The sequence below is a fragment of the Rutilus rutilus genome (genome assembly GCF_951802725.1).
Source record: "Rutilus rutilus genome assembly, chromosome: 6".
Classification (NCBI taxonomy): Eukaryota; Metazoa; Chordata; class Actinopteri; order Cypriniformes; family Leuciscidae; genus Rutilus; species Rutilus rutilus.
In genome coordinates, this window is record NC_140214.1 from 46,608,297 (window position 1) to 46,617,095 (window position 8,799).

Here is an 8,799-nt window from a genome sequence, read left to right on the forward strand (position 1 = left end):
CCAAGGATTCAAACTCCTGGAGACGACCCCTTGGTACAGGAAGCCAGGAGAAGGAGAACTTCCTTGTTGACTGCATAAGCTGGGTGGCAAGCTGGCAGTTCAGGTCAGTCAATAAGAAAAGCGTGAGTTTGGACTGCTCGACTGGCTGGGGTCACATTTGCTTTAAAAAGATGAAATCACCCACACTGTGTAAGAGTACACGACCCACTTTCCCACTGTAAATATTGATAGGCCTCAGTACTTTTGTAATTTTTCATTGCTGCTCCATCAACTCCTTCTGACAGGACGAAGTAGTTAAATATGTGGAATCTTTGTATTAAAGTCATACGAGCAAGTTAATTCTCTCTTTTGGAAGTGGACCTTCTCAGTTCAACTCAGCTGTTATTTGTCAAATAATCACAGACAGAAACACATACAGGAGAACTGAGAGCTCTTTAATTATATTAATGATAGAAAAGAGAGAATACAGGACAGTCTCTGACTCGATATGAAACACTTCTATAAAGACACAAGAATATTACAAATAACTCTCTTCTGATTTCCATGAAGCTCTGGTTAATATGTGTATATAAACTTAGTACTCTTCTAATATATTCTGTGCACTTTAAATCAAGCCTTTTTAGGGATAGTTCACCCGAAACTGTCCACTGACTTCTAATGTATGGACAAAGAAATCTCTAAATATTGTCTTTTATGTTCCACAGAAGAAAGAAAGTTATCCAGCTTTTGGTCGACATGAGGGCATATGTACATTATGTCAATTATCATTTTTGAGTGAATCATCTTTTTAATATATTTACGTTGAATCATTTAGCAGACGCTTTAATCCAGAGCGATTTACAAATGAAGAGAACAATAGAAGTTAAACTAACAATATTCAAGTGCTGTGAATAATAGCGTGAATAGTAGTTATTTGGTAAAAGAGTATAATGTACATGCATTAGGAACACAAGCAAGACTATGACATTAAACTACTTGATGTTGTTGATCTGTCAGTCTATCGGGGGAATTAATGAGAATAAACCGTGCTTTATACAACCCTCCTCTCCATCGTATGATAAAGTCCTGCTGATACAGAACGCCAGCAGAAGCATCAACGGCACATCAATACATCTTTAATAAAACTCTGTTTACCGTATGTGTTTAATGGAGCGCAAACAGAGCAATTGAGTTTTGAGTTTTATGAGTCAAGAGTTATCTCTAATAACCCTAAATGTCACAGAAAGGAAGGGTGTGTGCAGTGAAAAGAATGACATTGACTTCATTTATTGAGTGCAGATGTTTAAACTGAACTGCAGGCGGTCTGTGAATGAGACGCAGGCTTTTGCATTGAAACACAGCAGGCAAACGCTGCACTACTGTCTCGAGAGTGTTCGTCCCCGCTGTGTGTCGAACTCTGATGTGTGTCAGTTCTACAACAGCAGTGAACAGACTTCATTAACCCTCCAACATCAGGCCTCAAGAACATGTACAATACACAGTCAGCCAGTGGGTTCAGATACACAAGATATTTAGACAAATACCTAAATATATGAAACCATGTAAAATTGCTGTAACTGTTAAAATGTTCAGTAAAACTGATTACGTATGGGAGAATGAGAAAAGTGTAAGTCAGAAGCACCAGGAACAAACTGCCCAAAATTTTCTTGCGGTTTAGAGAAGTAAGTGATATTGTGTGTGAAAGACCGCGACAAGTGCCAACAAAACACAGAATGATTATCAGGTAGGGGATTAAACAGCCGATCGATAGGGACAAATGGCTAAACAGCCGATGAGAGTTAATGCCTGTAAAGATCAGAGGAACAAACCAGATGATCACAGAAACGACACAGCAGACTTTTAGTGAATGATGAGATCTGTACCAGATAGGATTAGAAACCATAAGATATCGTTCAAAAGCAACACATGCCATAAAATACACACCCACAATCAAACTATACACATATGCCATATGCACATCCAATGACCATGTGAATGTGTGTGTTAATCTACAAATGATCTGAATGAGATCTGAAAAAATCAAATGAATAACAAACACTGGAGTGGAGCGATGAGATTTGATAAGAGCACACAACGCAAACAGAGTTAAGATCATGATTGGAATCTCAATGGCTGCAATGATCCAGATAATGAATGGGTCTGCAGAATCAAGTTTACTGAGAAATTCCCACGTCTGATCATCATTATAATCTACTCCACTTGATCCGTTGGTATAAAAATCTTCACTTGATCCGTTGCTGCTGGCGTTTTGTTCTGCCATTGTTTCATGAAATCTTGACAGGCAACACTAAATAACAAACCAGTCATTAGTTTAAAAACATGCATTCATTTACTATTTACTACTTTATTAAAAACATTAGGGAAAGATATATGACATAACTTGTTTTCTGTGTGATTGTTGAAATAAAGTTTCCTCAGTTTGCTTGACATGTTCTTTAGAGGAGATGTGTGTAATGTTAGAAAGCTTGAAATACGTGAAATGTAAGATTAAAGTTTGGAAATCCTCCATTTGAACAATATCACAGAAGCAAGAATGCTGTTGTTCTGAATATTCAGTCCAGCACAGCTGCAAGTGTACAATGGTTTATTAAACTAGGAATAAATCTTGAAGAACTTACGTTACTGACAGGATTGTGTGTTTCGTCTGCAGGTCAAAGCAGAAGTTTGTGGAGCAACACACAGACTGACAGATGTTTCACAAGTTTCCACTGCCGTGTTTAAAGAGCTCTTCATTCACTGCACACACTGTAAAAACACACATCTTAAAGCTTGTGGATCTAATGTAGGAAATGCCTGAGATTACAGACAAACTATTTGATCCAACGTGTGCAACTGTAATTACCTTAAAGACACAATTAACTAACAATGGTGCTTTGAGTGAAAAACCAGTCTAACTTTCACAAACGGTTCGGCTCAACTACGACGACTGAAGTAATCTGAAAACGCTTTATATCTGATGCTTTCATTTTTAAAGTTCACTCAGCGTTTATAACTCTTTCCCCGCAAGTGTTTTTGCTCATTTTCAGATAAACTGAACTGTTCAGGTAAACTTAAGTCAACGGAATTATAATGCATTTCTATACAAATTATTATACATATATTTAAACGTGGATACATCAAATTTCTTCTTCCTATCACAGATCCTGTGATAAAGCAGTCTTCGACTCTACAGTGTCTGAACCACAAGCTCTCAGTCGTGGAAAATGAGTCGAACTCAGAGAAGTGATCGTCCACTTGAAGATGAAGATGTGACACTCAAACTCTTCAGTTTCTTTGGTTCAGCCGTTTGTAGGCCTGAGTTTGTAACTAATGCATTATTCACTTCTGCACATTGTTTTAACATTTGTGATGCTTATTTATTTAGTGATGTAATATTCAAAGTGTACTTTTCAGTAATACAGGTATAACTGAAATGTTCTACAAAAGTGTATAATATAGCTCTGCCATAGCATTTCACTGATCTTTATTATAATGTATTTTGTTCAAGAGATTATATCTGCTGCTGTACTTTTTTAATGTACTCTAGGTATTTATTTTGCAATGTACACAAGATAGTATATTAAAGTTTTCTTGATTTCAAAGTGTGTGTATGTCTTAACATTTATATATAGTATATTTTAAATGAACTGTAAAGAAATACACTTAAATGCACTAAATGTACTTGAAGTTCCATTTTAGCACAATTTAATATATTAAAATATATTGCAAATATCTTAAAATTGATCTTAAGCATATCTTGAAATACATTTAATATACTGTTGTTTCAAAATAATATATTTAACACGCACTTAGTACAGTATAATTTAAATATATTAAGTATGCCCAAAAAAGCACAATTTAAATACATTTCCTTTTCAACTGGGAAACAGATGATGAAGTTTATGAGCTGATCACATCATCATCAAATGAATATCAAGAACCTGAAATGGAAACTGGTTCTGACAGGACCTTAAAGAAAACTCTGTGGTGAGATCTGGTATTTATCTCATCTCCTGAAGAACCCCTAGTATAGAAGTAGCTAGGTAGTCTTTTGCTGTCAGGTCAGAATAGGATTAAATCCTCACTAGCTTGTTTAGCCTATACCAGTAAATCTAGGCATGTCCTTACACCTTCGTGCAACAATAACAATCATTGACAACTAGGCCTATTGATCAAACTCATGCTTACCCTCCAGCAGAATCTCTCCTGGATCCTTCGTTGTCCTTGGTCTTCACAAGATATACTATAATGCTCTTTCTATTACTTATAGAACTGTCTTTGTAAGCTGAAGTAAAACTGAACAGTGTTTGTCTTTATAAAATAAAAAAAATTATTTGAACAAACGATAAAAATACTGGTTACACAATGATTAACATTTGTTGCAAATCATCAAGAGGTTACAGGTTATAATACTTCATCTTATCCAATCTCAACAGGGCAGTCCTGTATGAGTGGAGAATTACACAGGCTATTTACCTTGTAAGCAGTTCAAGCAATAGATGTAAAAAATAACTTGTCCTCATCTGAGCTATTCAAGTTAAGATAATACAGCAGAGCAATTTAAGCAAAAAGAATTTCAGTTAATAACTCCCCAGGGATGCACACGACATCAAAAATGCAACAACTAACAGTCAAAAAGCAGTCATATTTATACGGAACTGGGTTACATTGTTCCAATGCAGTTTCTTGGATTTTTTTAGTTCCAGAGGAACTAAATCATGTGACATCAACCTTCTATTGCCTCAGTCAAGGAGGCTTCTGATGTCGACATTGTTCCCCATATATGGGCATTCTTCCCTCCTTTCCGTCTTCTGCGCTTCAGGCCTCTGTGTTAGTGTGTGCGTGTATATGTATCTGGAAGTGTATTTGTAGGTTCAAAATATCTTTCAAAATTCAAATAATTCCCTGCAACTTCCAAACCTGCTTTAAACAATTCCATCTTAATTTCTTTAATTTCTTCTACACATAATCAAGCACACTAGAGAGTCAACAAGCTGAACAACATGTGCTAACGTTTGAATAAAGGCTGAAACACAATGACACAATAATTCCCACATGAGACGACATGATCTTGCCGGGAATCAGACTGAAGACTGAAGACGCTGCTCATCAGGAGATGATTGTGTTTATGAGCTGCTCAGCGTTCTTTTATAGCCTGAATTAACTCCAGAAACACCAAACAAAGATGCATTAAACATCATTAAGAGTTAATGTACATGCAACTGCATCAGCAATCAGCAAACCAAACCAAACTCCACAATATAAAACCATTTAAAAAAAGACACAAGTGTTATAGAAAGGAGAATGAGAATAGCCAGAAATACAGTTATATAATACTAAGATTTTGTCATACTGTAAGTTTATCATATTATGGTTATGCAGTAAGGGCTGAATAACATTTCTCTTTGTAGTTTTGAGATAATGACATTTATGCGTGGTTTGTGAAAATGAAAAGAAAATTGTCACTGAAATAAGGCCATGAAACCCATACTGATTATTTCTTCACAAGACTTTTGAAAATTGTATCATGTAGCATAGAATATTTGCTCCAAAACTATGTGAAAATCATCCTGACTGCTCATTCAGATAAGACAATATATTAATTTAAAAAATGTAAGACGTGTTTTCTGTAAGAAATATTTATGCGAAGAGGCGTGATCACATCATTAATATGTAAGCCTTTCACACCTGAGAAAGACAAAGACCCTCCCCTAACGGCCCTATTAGGAGCTATCAGGCCCTATCATTCTGAGCAACCTTGCACAAAGAATGAGATTTAAAAAAGAATGGCTTTTTGATTGTTTGGATTTATTTACAACACAATATAATCCAAAGATACACAACAAATGACAAAAAAGCACACTATTGAAAACAATGATCCAAAGACAGAGACCTTTGTGCCATTCCTAAAAACATTGTACATACATTTCATTTCCAAGGTGTTTGACTCCAAACTGAATGTCAGAATGGGAAAGAAAGGTGATTTAAGCAATTTTGAGCGTGGCATGGTTGTTGGTGCCAGACGGGCCGGTCTGAGTATTTCACAATGTGCCCAGTTACTGGGATTTTCACGCACAACCATTTCTAGGGTTTACAAAGAATGGTGTGAAAAGGGAAAAACATCCAGTATGCGGCAGTCCTGTGGGCGAAAATGCCTTGTTGATGCTAGAGGTCAGAGGAGAATGGGCCGACTGATTCAAGCTGATAGAAGAGCAACTTTGACTGAAATAACCACTCGTTACAACCGAGGTATGCAGCAAAGCATTTGTGAAGCCACAACACGCAGAACCTTGAGGCGGATGGGCTACAACAGCAGAAGACCCCACCGGGTACCACTCATCTCCACTACAAATAGGAAAAAGAGGCTACAATTTGCACAAGCTCACCAAAATTAGACAGTTGAAGACTGGAAAAATGTTGCCTGGTCTGATGAGTCTCGATTTCTGTTGAGACATTCAGATGGTAGAGTCAGAATTTGGCGTAAACAGAATGAGAACATGGATCCATCATGCCTTGTTACCATTGTGCAGGCTGGTGGTGGTGGTGTAATGGTGTGGGGGATGTTTTCTTGGCACACTTTAGGCCCCTTAGTGCCAATTAGGCATCGTTTAAATGCCACGGCCTACCTGAGCATTGTTTCTGAAAAATGTCCATCCCTTTATGACCACCATGTACCCATCCTCTGATGGCTACTTCCAGCAGGATAATGCACCATGTCACAAAGCTCGAATCATTTCAAATTGGTTTCTTGAACATGACAATGAGTTCACTGTACTAAAATGGCCCCCACAGTCACCAGATCTCAACCCAATAGAGCATCTTTGGGATGTGGTGGAACGGGAGCTTCGTGCCCTGGATGTGCATCCCACAAATCTCCATCAACTGCAAGATGCTATCCTATCAATATGGGCCAACATTTCTAAAGAATGCTTTCAGCACCTTGTTGAATCAATGCCACGTAGAATTAAGGCAATTCTGAAGGCGAAAGGGGGTCACAAACACAGTATTAGTATGGTGTTCCTAATAATCCTTTAGGTGAGTGTATACCTCAATGTACAAAATAATATAATCAGATTTATATGGGAACATATGTCTTAAATATGTTGAAAAATATATTTATTTATATTACATAATACATTATATATATTATTATCATATTATATATTGTATACATGGTAAATATGAAATAATCTAATGTACAATGTCTGTCATATATTTTAAAATATAATAGATTGAATAAGACATCAATACAGTTCACATTAACTGCATGAGGTTTATTTCAAAAGCAACAGCTGAAGGGACAGTGACCTGAGAACAAACAGAATGAAAGGCATGTCACCATGGTTCCATCTGAAGCTTATGTACACATAATGTACATAATGTGATCGGCAAACGGCAAGCTGGTTTGCTGGTAGGGATGTGCCATATATGCCATATCATAATATCATAGTTCCAGGCTATAAAATCTTTTTTTTTTCTTTTAAACATGTTATATTTTTATGTGATCCAATAGATGGCAACAACAAAAACTATAAATGAACAAAAATACTTACATTTCCTAAAGGACAACTGTTCTTTATTGTAATAAAATAAAACAGTCTTCAGTGCAACAAAAACAGAACAATCCCTCAGTGGAAAAAACAGGACAACAATCCTTTAGTGCAGTGTTATGGATCCCGCATGCTAACTTATCAAGACCCACTCTGATTGGCCAGCCTTGGCTAGTCCTTCAGTTGTCCATGGACTTTTTCTTCTCCAACTCACAGATCCTTTTGTTTATGGCCGTTCGTATGTCTGGAATCTTCGCCCCTGGGTGTTGCTGAAAAACTGCATCTGTAAAAGAAAAGAAAATGTGACCAGTCACGGAAAGTAGGGACACAAGTCGGTTCTGGGGCATTTTGAGTTATTCACAGATTCTGAAAGTGTAGTCTCCAAGCTTTCCAACGATGTGTAACACAAGGAAATCTGATAATATTTGGAGAAGTTATGGCCATTTAAAGGTAGGCACTCAAAAACGCACAAAGGGGAGAAAACAGCGTCTGAAGATTCTCACCTTTCTCCTGCTGGGAGTGACAATAGGGCTCATTTACATCTCATTTAGATAAGCCATACCCCCCTGTAAAGCTGTAAGCACGGGGGGAGCAGAAAGGCCAGGAAAATGTGCCATCAAATAAAAAATAAAAAATAAAGTTTGCAGGTAATATATAAATAAATGTCTCTTAGCATCTACCGATAAAACTGTATAGGCAACTCTTGTGTACACTGAATAAAAAATAAGATAAACTCTAGACAATGTTCAAATCAAAAACAGGATGTGCTATGTGATATATAGGCTATAGTATGAGTAGGCTATTAGTAGGCTATAGCATTCATTTCGTTCGTTTTTTTAAATAAGATACTAGCTGAAATGTGTTTTTTTAAAATCAAGTGATCAAAGTGCTCGTTGCTGCGGCGATCAATGCATTGTCTTCACTCGACGCACGCTTCAATCCGTTGCGCATACTCTCAATTCGTTCTGTTTAATATCACAAAACATAATGCAAACGTTTGCGTGTCCCTGCTTGATATACAACCACTGCTGAACATAATCGTTTTGATAAGAGAAAAAAACTATACGAAAAAAAAAAAAAATAACTATACGAGGGCGGATTCGAACTCAGACCCTCTGACACTACTGGCGAACGCATTACCTCTGGACCATTAAGATACACATTAGAAAAATTGTTGGATCTATATATTGGCACTGACAACATGCATTAGGCTACATCTCATTAAACAACAAATTAAACCCCATGTAACCTACTATTTAAATCGATTGCT

The 8,799-nt window shown here is 36.8% G+C and overlaps 1 long non-coding RNA gene across 1 annotated transcript; it reads right to left on the reverse strand.

Moving 5' to 3' along the window:
* Positions 1-420: 420 nt before the first annotated feature.
* LOC311292586 lies at positions 421-4,730 on the reverse strand. The gene is made up of 3 exons (XR_014627761.1): positions 4,168-4,730; positions 2,619-2,745; positions 421-2,287 (listed from the first exon to the last, which is right to left on the reverse strand). It is a non-coding gene; the product is annotated as an uncharacterized lncRNA (long non-coding RNA).
* Positions 4,731-8,799: the final 4,069 nt, after the last annotated feature.